This window comes from Trematomus bernacchii, unplaced genomic scaffold, assembly GCF_902827165.1.
Source record: "Trematomus bernacchii unplaced genomic scaffold, fTreBer1.1, whole genome shotgun sequence".
Taxonomy (NCBI): domain Eukaryota; kingdom Metazoa; phylum Chordata; class Actinopteri; order Perciformes; family Nototheniidae; genus Trematomus; species Trematomus bernacchii.
The window spans coordinates 14,352,339-14,366,416 of NW_022987705.1; the positions used below are offsets into that span (position 1 = coordinate 14,352,339).

The window sequence follows — 14,078 nt, forward strand, 5'->3', positions numbered from 1 at the left end:
AACATGTAAAAAAGACGGATGAAAAAAAAGAAAAAGGTTTGAGCGAAAGAGAGTGTGTGTTCGAGTCTCACTTGCTCACTAGATGCTCGATAAATAATTCTCTTTAAAGCAGACAGCTGTTTATTATTCATATAAAGCCCTCATGACCTAGAAACAGCTGTGTGTGTGCGGGTGTGTGTGTGTGTGTGTGTGTGTGTGTGTGTGTGTGTGTGTGTGTGTGTGTGTGTGTGTGTGTGTGTGTGTGTAAGCACGTGCAGCTGTGTATGTAAGAGGAGGAGGAGAGGAAGTAAGACAAGAGTCAAAAAGAATGAGGATAAGGAGGACATTTAGAGAGAGTGAGGTAATAGAAGAAGAGATGGCACAAAGGGAAAATGGATGGAGAAGGAGAGGAAATGAGAATAAAAGGATAAGAGGAAGACAGAGACAGAGAAGAGAGGAGGCAGGAAGGTTAAAAGTGGGAGGAGAGGAAGAACAAACAGCAGGCAGTGGGATGAAAGATTAGAGGAATATTGAAGAATTGAAGAGGACTCAATCAAATCATCACAAATGTAGCGGTCACAATCATTGAGCTCTTCTATTTATCACTATGACCTTAACAAGTTATCTTTACCTTGTAAATGTATGCAAGGGAATTTGCAAGAAAAGTTCTCCTTTAGCATTGTCAAGAAAACAATAAATGTCTTCTCAGCGATTTTGATCTAATTTGAGCACAACCTACACAGCCATTAACATCCCGCCTCGCTTCAGTGACGAGCTAACCAATCTAACACAGTCGATTTTTACAGACAAAAGAAAGGGGTTTAATAAAGTGCACCAAAACAATATAATGTTAAAGGTGGGGTAGGACATTTTGGAGAAACCAGCTCGAGATTGCTAGAATTTGAAAATACACAACCGGAAAAAATCTGCCACTTCCTTACAGAGCCCCTCCTCCAACACACACGAACGCGCACATGACCAATGAGGGCACGAGATAAGTTTGTGCACAGATGGAAGGCTGACAGGCAGGTAGGCCATCCAGTTATTTTAGCCGGGCCGGCTAAAATGATTGGTCGTGCTTTTTACAGTATTACGGCTTCCACAGATGACATTTTTTTATGGATTTTTTGTCAAAGCACTTAAGATATTCATTGCTATCGGGATGTTAAGAGCATTCCATGTAATATAACAAAAAGTGTATCTCGAGCCGGTTTCTCAAACTTACCTACCGCACCTTTAACTGTAATTCAAAAAGCCATTTAGCAACTAGGACTCTTTACTCCTTATCAATGGGAGCCAAAGAAGAAGTCATAACTAATTAATAAAGAGTGACCAATTATGAGGATTGATTGGTTTTATAAAATAAATATTACACTGCGGTTAATTTCCTGTTTTCAACCATGCTTCAAACCATGACTTTAACAAAATTATAATTTGAACCCGAAACATGAACTTTCACTAAACCAATCAGGTTGTTTTTGTGCCTGAACAAATTATATTTTAACAGTGATTTGTAACAGTTTTTGGAGGCAAAGACCACATTTTGGCATCAGATCAGAAAAAGCTTTTTTGTGTTGTTGTGGAGTGCATGGAGACTCTTTGGAAGAGGGTGGGTACTTGTACTTTACTTTAGGGGTGTGCAATTAATCGTATTTTAATCGCAATTACGATTTTGGCCTGCCACAATTACGAAAACAACATAATCGAAAAAAACGATTATTTTGCTTTGCTAGGTTGTGACAGTGCACTACAACATATTTGATCATATGTATTTGTATTTATCATATTTATATATGTTTAGTAGCTTGTTGAAGTGCGCTCCAAAATATTTGTTGATCTTGTTTATTGGTATTTATTATTTTGATATTATTTATTTAAATGTAGATATAAATGTATCATTTATTTTATTTATTTTTGTATTGGTTTTTCAGTTGAATTATACGCTCAGGGAAATCAACAGTTAAAAAGATACTGTTCAAATTATTATTTGTATTTAAAAGTTCAATAAATGGATGTTTTCAAAGCAAATGAATAATCGTATTTAATAATCGTGATATCAATTATTGACCAAAATAATCGTGATTATGATTTTTGCCATAATCGCACAGCCCTACTTTACTTCTGTATTTTCAAATTATCTTACTTTATCCTTTAACTCCACTACCATTTTGTAGGAAAGTGTTGTACAAAAAGTACATTTATTTTACAGATTTAGTTACCACTACATTGCAGATTTAGATCATTAATAAAATATAAAAATCTACGCATACATTATTATATGTTAAGCTACTCGGTAGTATATACAGTTATTCAAATAAACTCCAATAATGTAATATATATATGGTGCTTAAAAGTCGCATTCTGCATTATGAGTATTTTTACATTTGATACTCTAATGTGATGCTAATACTTTTTTACTTTCACTCAAGTACATTTTGAATGCAGGACTTTTACTTGTATCTAGTATTTGTATACAATATTATTGCAACTAAAAGTAAATCATCTGTACTTATTCCATCTCTGATCATGATCGCATCTTTAGAATCAGTTTTTTTTTGTTTTTCTATTTTGCATTATCTATTAAGGTACTAGTGTAGCACTTTATATTTTAAAATTGAATATTACATAATAATAATAAATAAAGAGAGGCAGCCTTAAAGCATACACACATATAGCCCATGCATCTATGTATGCAGGTCACAGGGGCTCAGTGAAGGGTTCAGTGAGTATGAAAAGGATGTGAATCATAAGCTGTCATCAACTCAACCCAACTGTACACCTAGGGAAAATATAACATTTATAGCACAGTGTGCACACACACAGTGCACACTTTGCATGCTGTGTTTACACCAGGTATGTGTGTGTCTGATTTTGTGCATGTGTGTTAGAACATGCATGCCCACGCTGCCTTTGATGTGAAAAAGAATCACTGTAGTGCATTCAACTGGAGGCGGAACAACCGCTTTCCTCTCTAATCTGCTCTTTACTGTAGGAGGCTGTGTGAGTGTGTGAGTGTGTGTGTGTATATATTTTAGTATCGTTGTTCAGGTTTAAAGATTTGCACATGATGTGAAAATGTATTGTTCATTTATTAAAGTAAGCAGAGCTCTGATATAATACGCCTCCTACAAAGTGTTATACTCAAAGTGTAGAACTAACATACAGCCGGAAAGTGACGGGGAAAAGCTAAATGATATAATTGCCATTAATAGAGATAAAGAGATTATTTCATGTCCTTAAATGTGTTCTCAGTCTGGACTTAATCAGATCAGTTGAGACTTAACTCATCTCAGCTAAAAACAATCAAATCATCCTATCATTGAATCTTCAAATGGCAATTTTGAAGAATGATTTGACCTTCCTCCTCCTATTTTCCCTATTGCTGTAGTCCGTCATACACACACACACAACATAGATCATATCCAATACTTTTCCTCAGAAACACACACATAAAAGGTGGATATTTTCATCCCTCCGGGTGCATTCAAACAACAGGAGTCTCAACAGGAAGAAGCTACAGAGCCAGAGTTATTTTAAGATGAAAGCTGATCCACACTGTCAGCCTTAAAAAATCACAAATTCTAACTACTAACAGAGCTGATTTTAAAATACCAGAGAGGATGAACAAACAGCATCTGGGAGGAGGAACTGTGAATGTCATTTACAGGAACAGGACGACTCGGTACTGAATAAACACCTCTGTGACAGTCTCAACAAACACAGGACAACATAACACAACACTTACAACATCAATTCCCCCAACCTGGAGTCAGGAACTGAAAAGAAAATCAGTTCTGAGCAAAAATCTAATCTTCATATTTCTCTAATTTGTATTATTTTGTTATAATATGTAGGATCAGCAGTATATAGCTTTGGCTTGAGGGCTGTTGAATAAAAAGAAAAAAGGAGGTTGCCCAGATAAACCACCCCTATACACACACCCCAAGGGGGATGTCACCATGGCAACCGGGCAGCATCCCCCATCATTATCTCGGCAACAGCAGTTTGAGACCTGAGGGGAGCGACGCTGTTAAGATAGAGATGATGGGAAAGTGGAGGGTGTAGGGCAGCTGAAGGGCAAAATACAAACACACACACCAGGTGACCACACAGCATGAAGAGTGTGTGTGTGTGTGTGTGTGTGTGTGTGTGTGTGTGTGTGTGTGTGTGTGTGTGTGTGTGTGTGTGTGTGTGTGTGTGTGTGTGTGTGTGTGTGTGTGTGTGTGACAATGATCCAGCTGGATCCACTTAACCACTTCAAAAGGATCTGCAGACATGACCTCTGTCTCCTTCTGTCTTTCATACAGTAAAACAAATATATTGCAGTATCAATTCAATCTTATCAAACAGAGCATGTTTGGGGCATAACATTGCAATAACTTAACATTTCAGCTCAAGAAATGATCTAAAATGTCGTAGTTGTTGTCTAACTGTCTATTCCTCTGTAGCTTCACAGACTGCAGATGGCGCTGCTGATGTTTTCTGCAGCAGGGATTAAAAGTCAGTCAGGTAGGTCATGTCTTTTGCTGGTATTGCCCACAGAGAGGCGTGCTTGGGACTGGGTATTTTCTTTTTGTTAGAGTATAATCAATACAAAGGTTTCTGTTTCAACACTACTTAAAAAATATACAAGGTTTTCTGCAAAACCATTTTTCAACAAAAGGTCTTAAGTATTACATTTTGTCTCAACAAAAGCTACCATAGAAGGAAGCTTTAATTGTTTTGTTTGATACATATAAAAGCTGCTTGTTCTTTGGCTATTTTACAGAGCTAATAGACTCCAGGAAATAGCCACAGCCTAGAACTCTGAGTCCGCCAGTGACAAAGTCACTCCACTTCTTATATTAGTTACCAATCCAACTGATAGTGATGACAATGGATTTCAAAATGGAAGTATGGTGGTAAAATTGAGTACAAACTCCCCCCTGACAAAGGTTAGCTGGTTGTAAGCAGTGTGGGTGGTGGCTGACATTATAGCTGTATGCACCCAGTGAGATTGTTCTGTACTACAAACCAGTTTACTAGAATTACCTTTACACAAAAGAAAATTCAAGAGAACACTTTGAGTCTTGAAGCTCACCAGGTTGTTTCATGTACCAGAGTAAACCGTTAGCATGAGAAGTGAGGATTTTCACAACTGCACCTATTTTCAAGGTGCATGAGGAAGAGGTACAACTTTGGCGAGACTCAGTACTTGAAGTACCCCCAAAACGGGGTTCACCTAGGCAATGAAACTCTCAACCTTCCTGGCACTAATGATGTGATCACATGTCAGAGATTCCAAAGACAGGTGTAGTTTAGAATTACTTTTTAAATAATAAACTGATCTATGGAAAGAAAATAGTTGATAGTATTTGACACTGGCTTTTAGTGCTCGGCAGTACTTCATCCATCCAACAGATACATTTTAGTCCAAAAACAAAAAAAAGGTAGCCCCAATCTGTGCTAGCATGCTACAAGCAGAGCTTCTCGAATGTCTTCTGTTGAAGCAAACTGGGATTTTGGAGGTTATAGCGTTGGATATCTAAAGGTTTTGTATGTCCATAAAGTAGGCATAACGCCCCAACATTTTATGTGTATTCTTTTGGATTCATCTGAAACAGATCTGCAACACAGTTGCTTAAAATTATAAGTTGAAGCAGTCCTTGGACATAACATGGCGAACACTCGGAAGCTTTTTTGGCAGAGGACTTTAACATTTGAATAACATTTAAATACTATGAACAACTTAGTATTTTGTGTGTTTACTTAACCAGTTTTTTAAAGCCCTATACATGTAGGAAATGCATCAGTTGCTATAAGAGTACCACAGTAACATGGCAATAAAACGGGCTAGACATAAATGTTCGAATCCTCCCCCCAAGTATCAGCCTGGTGGCGTTTTTCTACTTCCAGGCCTCTTGGACACGCGTCACCAGACAACGGATGTCATGAGTCCTGCCAGAAAGCACTTTACTGCTGCCAGCCTTCCTACTGACTCAGTGAAGACAAAACACGAGAGAGAAGAGGCAGACTGCAGAGGCTTATTTAGAAAAAGAGTCAGCAGTTGGCTACGACACTGACAGACATTAACAAAGTGAATGAAAGAGAGAGACGAAGGTTACTGTTGATCTCGTCGTCTATCCAATAATCAGTAGAGCTTCCATACCTAAAGGTTGTACATTGTGAAACTATTATACCAGGAAAAAGCGTAGAAGTACACTCAAATACAGACATGCAACAGTGTGCATTGTTTCTCTGTATGTTTTCTCCAAATATAAAAGTGAAGCACGCTTTGTTCCCAACAGAAAATCCATTATTTAACCTCTGGGTTTGAGACTAATGGATTCCTCTAGTGTTTTTAATGGCCAGAGAGGAAAGAAAAAAATGATATATGTGCGGTTAAAGAGATACGCAGAACAGAGAGACAAAGAGCTGTAAGCACAGAAGCAGGCATGCAAAGAGCATTGTGGGATAGGATGGAAAGAACTATGGGGGATGATTAAGTATTCTGGCAATGGCTGTTATTACAGCGGTGGGATAATGTAGCGTGATTTATTGAGTGAAAACCTTACATGGTGACTTAACGCGGAAGAAATGAGGCAGACAGACATGAGGATGGAGAGTTACGGGTAAAGTTTCAGGGGGAGTAAAGAAAGGGCATTAGGGAACAGCCGTGACTCCTGTTCCTGTCAGTCTGGGAATGCATAAATATGCACGCCAATGGGATGAGTAAGACACAAGAGAGTGAGTGGTGTGAAAAGCAGAGATGGGAAAACAAGACCGATTATCTGTAGGAATGCTAGTGCCACGACAAGGCTGTAATGCTCATTTCAGAACAGAAAGCAGAAGTGTTGTATTGAGGCAACTTCCTTTTTTATATTGATGCAAAAATGTGGATTGTTGATATGCAAGTCGAAAGTGTTTATCCCCTTTATGCTAGCTATTTTAGGACATGTCAGACGTTCCAAACTGTCATCATTTTCTTTCAGGCAAAGCTGGATTGCTGGTATGGAAATGACAAGAAATGATGTACAGCAACTGAGGAAGCTTCCTTTTCCTTATTTGGTCAATCCCAGATCAAATGTGGGTGGACAGGTGCTGCAGCACAGGCAGTAAGGGAAAAATAAAGACCTTTTTAACATCAAAGCATGTAAATATGTCACAGGAGAGGCACACAATACAAATTAGCATAATATTTCCTGTTTAACATGCAAATGTTGGGCATGCTACTATTAAGTATTTAACGTTTAGCATAATAGAATGTCAACATGTATTAGGTCAACATGACATCAATGACCAGGTTTACCATAAACTGTAAGTCAACGTTACAGGATTTTAACCATGAACTCAAATACTTGGCTAATGGGAATTTTGCACTAGAGGAAAGATCAAATGATCACCGAAGTCATTACGATTCATCCTCAGGGGGGCATGAATGCCTGACCATTTACTTGGTATCTAACAGATGTTGAGAGCCAGACTTACAATGCCTCCCTACAAGATAACCTTAAAAAGTCAGAATCAAAGTAATATAAGGTAATATTATTCAAACAACCGAAGGAAAAAAGGTCAGTGAAAACTAAAAACGACAGTGGAAGAATTTGAAAATATTTGAGAGACGAGTATTTCTCTTCAGCAAGTCAAGAGGATAAAATAAGGACAAAAGGACGACTTGAACATGAGCATCTGTCTGGGCCTGCATTCAATTATAATGAGGGGAAGAAGAAGTCTCTAGTAATGGCTTCCCTTGAGTGTACCATTATTGCACTGCTGAGTCGTGCAGAGAGGTTGAGAGGTGAAGGAGAGGGTGATAATGAACGCGATATGACAGCTATTTACAGTTTAAAAGGTAAGAACATTCATCATCAAGTTTCCATTAAATGAGAAATAATACAAGCTTCTTCAGGCTGTGCAGTTCTAGCTAATATCAAAGGCCACAGTAAATGGATCCTGCCATTATCATTTGTTTTGGTGCATTAAAGGTGGGGTAGGTAAGTTTGAGAAACTGGCTCGAGATACACTTTTTGTTATATTCCATGGAATGCTCTTAACATCCCGATAGCAATGAATATCTTAAGTGCTTTGACAAAAAATCCATAAAAAACTTTCATCTGTGGAAGCAGTAATACTGTAAAAAGCACAACAAATCATTTTAGCCGGCCCGGCTAAAATAACTGGATGGCCTACCTGCCTGTCAGCCTTCCATCTGTGCACAAACTTATCTCGTGCCCTCATTGGTCATGTGCACGTTCGTGTGTGTTGGAGGAGGGGCTCTGTAAGGAAGTGGCAGATTTTTTCCGGCTGTGTATTTTCAAATTCTAGCGATCTCGAGCTGGTTTCTCCAAAATTACCTACCCCACCTTTAAGAATGACATTTTGGTCACATTCTTTGCCATAGTTAGTTCATATTCTGTATTCTACCAATAAGTTCCAACTAAATAATTTCTTTAATACATAAACTTGGCAAGAAAGTGTTTCTATCATGTTTTAAGTATTGTATGTATGCATGTATATTTCTTGAAATATGCAGGTATTGTTTGAATGTATTTAAAGAGGCCAAGCTTTTGAAATGTTCAATATGTTCTGAAAACACAAGCAGCTGTACAAGAACTTTTCTCAAATACCATTTTGTCAAAAACTGATCAAATGACGATTTGACGAGTATGAAGGAGACTTTACTTTTTGGTGTCAGGAAAGAGAGTAGAGAAGTCTTTTTCCAGCAAGGTCCTTCAGTTCACAGTGCAGCATAAACATGAAATATGAGCATGAGTGTACTTCACATATACACTGCACAAAGTTCATGTCCTTTATCCTTTAGTTTACTGACATCTATAAGTCATTCCTGTTGAATATGCCTCCCACCGCACATCCCTGCCACCATTCCTACATGCTCATGGCTAATGATAGTTTTGCCAGATGTTAAGTGAAGTTATCTTGCCAAACCAGGAGCTGCTTAGGCAGCAGAGTTACTGAGGGAACATTTTCCATCAATACTCAAGAATTTGGTGAGCAAAGCATCAGGCTTACCACTCGCCTAACTGTCTGACTCCATGTTTGGCAGTGGGTTCTTTGCAGTGTTGAGATGGAAAAAATATGTTTTATTTTAAAAAGGAATAGTGCCAAGATCATAATTAGTTTTGTGTTGTTTGGAAAAGCTGAGTGAATTGGATCAAGCACTTCCCTAAAGGCAAGACAGAGACGGCATATGAATTAATAGATTTGTAATTACAATAATTAGGATTTCTTGAATTTATAATCTGAAAACTAAATTAGTTACACAACATTACTGCCAAGCTTTCCATTTGGCAACAGCGATGAAAATACAAAGACTAAAATACAAAACAAAAGCTTGAGCTCCCCTTGTGTGTGTGTGACACAAACAGATTATACATACATTAAACAAAGTAGAGTTTCCTACAAAGGTAGTTGGAAATAAAAGGAAACTGTTTGGTTTCTGAGAAAGAAGTACTTCTCGTGACTAAACCTCAAGTGAAATGTTTGCAGGCACCAAATCTAAACTGAAATGAAACCAGACAAAATACAACAGAGAAGTTAGAAATTAGCTCTAGTCCCTAAACAATAGGTTTCATTTCATGGGCCACAGGCTGAAAAACATTTTAGGAATCAAAGATATGATCCTACTTTAACTACGAACAAGTTTACCCAAGATAAATGTAGCACGTTAAAGGACTAAATCAGAGGAGAAGCAGGAAACATAACTCAACCATAGCTATTTTCCACTAGTCAAATGACAGCGAATGTTTTCACCCAAAAAGGGGTGAACGTAGAGAAAAATACGTGGATAAATACAGATTCTGTTTCCAAGCACATGAACAAATTAAGAATATTGTTCATTTTTTATCTACAAGGAGGCAGTCACGTGCTTCTTTCTTTCTTTGTCTAGGAGAGCTTTCTATAGTCTCTAAGTACATTCTGTACTGTTTTGATGCCAAAGCACAAAGGCTGTTATCATATGGTTTCTTTCAGTATCTGCTGCCAGTATTACAGAGTGTTTATCTACCAGAAGATTGTGGAAATCTCATCCATTTTGAAGTTGTGCAATGTTTGGACTGGATGTTGGACTATTTATTTAGCAGTTTTTCTTTCATACTGTCATGTTCTGGAAACTTTGCAGATTTGTGGAGCCATGTTTCACAATGAAATAGCACTCTAGTAGAAAAACAGCGCTGGAAGACAATCAGAATACAATATAAAAGTGTTTACATTTGACACTTTCCCAAAGAGGTTTAGACTGCTAGACATGCCAACATTCTAGACCTTTCTGGTATTACCATAGTCAAAATCTCTGGATGACATCTATATGTAAGGCTTTCCACTCTGCATATTTATTGTTCTCTGCAAAGGCACATTGCTCAGCCAGGGTAAACCTTTAGTAAAAGTTAGCCTACTTTGGAATATGCCAAGATTGTTCCGGTAAGACAGGTTTCTTTGCCGCAGGCTGACAGCTCACTTGGCCTGAGGCAATGTGCAGTGTGAAAATCATTTTATATCCCAATGTTATCTGCAATGTCTGTTTAGTAGAAATGTCGAAAAGCCAACAATTCATTTCTACTGAGAGGACTACAATGTTTGTTATCTACATTTGACTGCAATGTGTCTGCACACATTCAAGACAATAATCCTTTTTCTAGTCATTAAACTTAGTGTTGCAGATGGACATGACAGTCCCAACAGCCTCAGCTGTGGCCCAAAGTCAGTCACAATGACTTAGTCAGCATTATGGGATTGTTCGTGGCCCTTAGGACACATCACATACACACATGTCACCATCCCTATGCAGGTCCATGCACACTCAACTCACCCTAATCAGCTCTCTAGAGACCAAAATGAGGGTTTAGGATTGTGTGTGTGTGTGTGTGTGTGTGTGTGTGTGTGTGTGTGTGTGTGTGTCCCGAACGTATAGGTCTGGTTGACACTGACTCAGCAAGAGAGAAAGCAGTGACAAACCTAAACAACTACACAACACACACTCAGTGTTTCTCTGACTACAGTATGACAGGGCACTGCATTGTTTCCAGGGTTTCATTGAGCATTCAGAATACATCCATCCTCAGACTCCTCATTCTCTCCATTACACTGAAAAAGTGCCTCAGGGAGAAGTGAGGACACCAATCTATTATACAAGAAATAGTAATAATAAAAAAATACCCTGACAGACACTTCATTCAAATTCTCTTGTTGAGATTCTCCTCAAGGTTGAGCAGTGAGCGTCGTTTCTCGTAGATACAGTATGGATGGTAACTCAATATTTATTTGGAGCATCATTTTATATGCAGGTAGAAATGCTGAAAAGATGCTTGAGGCAAAGTTTTGTTGGTAGATGTTTGAGCGTAATGAAAAACAGAATTCAAGGACAGAGCTCATAAGGAAAGGTTTACGCTGGGCTTGGAAAATATAACAATGCTTAATTTCCCCTTGGCAGAAACCTGCAGAATTGTAAAGACAGGATGTTGGTTGGCAAACAATCTTAAACTAAAGTTAAAAAAAGGTTTATGCATTACAATGTTTTTGCATTAGCAGCGAATTGTGCAGGAAAGGAAACAGAAGAAATCAAGCCATAAGTGTTTCAACAGAATGTCTTTGTGAGCGTTTGATTAGTGAAGACCTGCTCCTTCACAAGGCTGGTGATTGGCTGAGAATAACCTTTTACACAAGGAAATAAACTCTCATCAGTACCTTGGCTTTCACAGAGCACAATAGTGCGATTTATAAAAAGAATATCCTAAAAATGTTCCTATGTCCAGGCATTTCTCAAAAACAAAATGTTGAACTTTGCCAAGCATGTTTTTAGATATAAATTAGAAGTGTTGCATGAAATTGTTTTAGATTCTGGTTGTTCATTATTTAGGGGATTTTGGTTAGTTTTTCAGTCCATCACTCCAGAATCCAGAAACATTTCAAAAATAGCTTATAATATTAAATGATATGCCATAAATGTTTGTATAGGCAGCCTTATTATCTAGAGATGATGCATTCTACTATGTGTGATGATCCCCTGTCCCCTTTTCATCTGGTGATGATGTTGACCATCTTTGTTTTATCTTTATAACTATAGTCTAGATTTACGTGATGAAAAATTCTATTGACTTTGAAGACTTCTTATTTCTAAAGCATCATCAATACTAGTTTCAACATGACGTGTGCAGTAGTGAATGTTTCAAATCTACAGACATGACAAACCGTGCTGAAAACATTATTAAAAACAAGCCTACATGAAAAGGAAAGACTATTTCTCACAACTAATTCATTTCACATCTTCGATCAGCCCACACATTACGACCTCAAATTACTTTAAAGGTTGCTCTGTCTGCTCAAACATCCTCACATCAAATATTGAACACTGACATACACATACATTAACACTGGCTCACACGATATGACGTCTTCTGTTTCAGTTTACCAAATCTGTATTCTGACACCACCTTCTAGCCAAATATTGACTTAATCACAAATGCTTAAAAACTACAACACTGCTCACTAGACTTGTTCTTTGATGTGTTTTTATTTAAAAAGCACCCTTTCTCCAGAAACACAGTGTTCTACTATAGTGCTTCTGTGATAAAAGCCAGTATAATGAGTTAAAGTGTCTGTGTTGAACTCTTCAAACTGTTTACAGCAGACTCACAATTTAAAAAGGACTAAATGTACCTTTGTAAAGTGTGTTTATAGTCCAATTTTTAGACAGATTTTCATGTTTATTTCAATGCAACGTGGCACTGTCAGGTTGTTCCTGTCTGGACGCTCTACATCAGCTTTCACAGCCCTGCTTTGTGTGCTGCACGGGTCACAATGGACTTCCTGTGGCTGTGGAGCCGCAGTGTCCTCTGCTCCAATCAGATCTCAGCACTGACCAACACAGCATCCAGCACAATGTTGGGCCGTTGCCATGCGAGCAGTAGACGAGTGTAAACAGGAGGAAAAACAGAGAGTGTTTGGACGGACCTGATGTCCTGCAGCGATAGTGCAGAAAACAAACCCACAAGCTATTCTACTCAAAGACACTTTCTCTGGGATGATAAATGAGGCTGAAGGTTGTTTTGTCCACTTCTTCCTGTCCTGACTTCACGAAGACTTATAAAATGCTATTGGAAATGCTTCATCGACCATGCTAGGGCCTTTTTTGAAGTGGAAATAGATAATTAATGTATTGAAAACCAGATCCATTTTTAACTTCCTCAGAGCCTAGCAACAACCAACAACACAGGTCACAATGCATTTGTTTCCCAATTTCTGTGACTTTCTATTTTTTTCTATCAATACGCATGTCAAATTCACTGGTTTTTAACCTTCTCCCTTTTTGCACCCCTTTGCCTCCTGCGTCAATATCCTCTTTTTTCATTTGCCATGCTACTCAGGTTATTGGTTAGCAACCAATAGCTACCAGGAAAAACAAAAACGCTTCCTGTTTTAGTTGCATGATGGTTTAAATCTTCCTTTGTGCCGTAAATCAAGTCTTAATTTTCTCGGGAGATCAAACCCAATTTGGGTAATGAATGTCTTATGGGAAACTAGTCTCAACGCTTATTGTGTCATTATTCTACAGCCATTACCTTGTGCAATCAAGATTTACTTCAAAATAATATGGTCAATGCAAAAAATATGTCTGTTCTGTTGCCACCTGAAATCATGGAGGAAGAGGTGATAACATTCCTTCTTTCTCTCCTGTTACCCGTCTTCACTTCTCATATTGTAATATCGCAAAACAACATCTGTGTGACTGGATCCCCACAGTGCAGCAGCGAAATGTCAAATATAATTCCTGACATTCCTGCTGAGTTTTCCTGGTCAGTACATGTCTTTCATACTTCCCCTTCTGTTTCAATGACGTCAAACATCACCCACACTACACTGTCATTGAGACTCAGATGAGTTATAGCAGTAGTTTCCATAGGGAAAAAACACTGGCAGCATGGTAAGATAAAGCTAAGTGTCAGATGTAAAGGCTTAAATAGGAATCAGAGGATTTAGTTTATTTTTTAGTGTTTAAATGTTAAATCTGAATCAGTTTTGGTATGAATTATCCATCAATTCAGAAATAAAAAAGGCAAAGATCACGAAAAGGTATTTTGGTGTAACATAATCTTTTATGTTACACC

At 38.0% G+C, this 14,078-nt stretch overlaps 1 protein-coding gene across 4 annotated transcripts in view; it reads right to left on the minus strand.

Moving 5' to 3' along the window:
• Window positions 1-14,078, minus strand: part of dbn1 (drebrin 1) — a 98,641-nt gene that overhangs the window by 28,413 nt on the left and 56,150 nt on the right. The window lies entirely within an intron of this gene.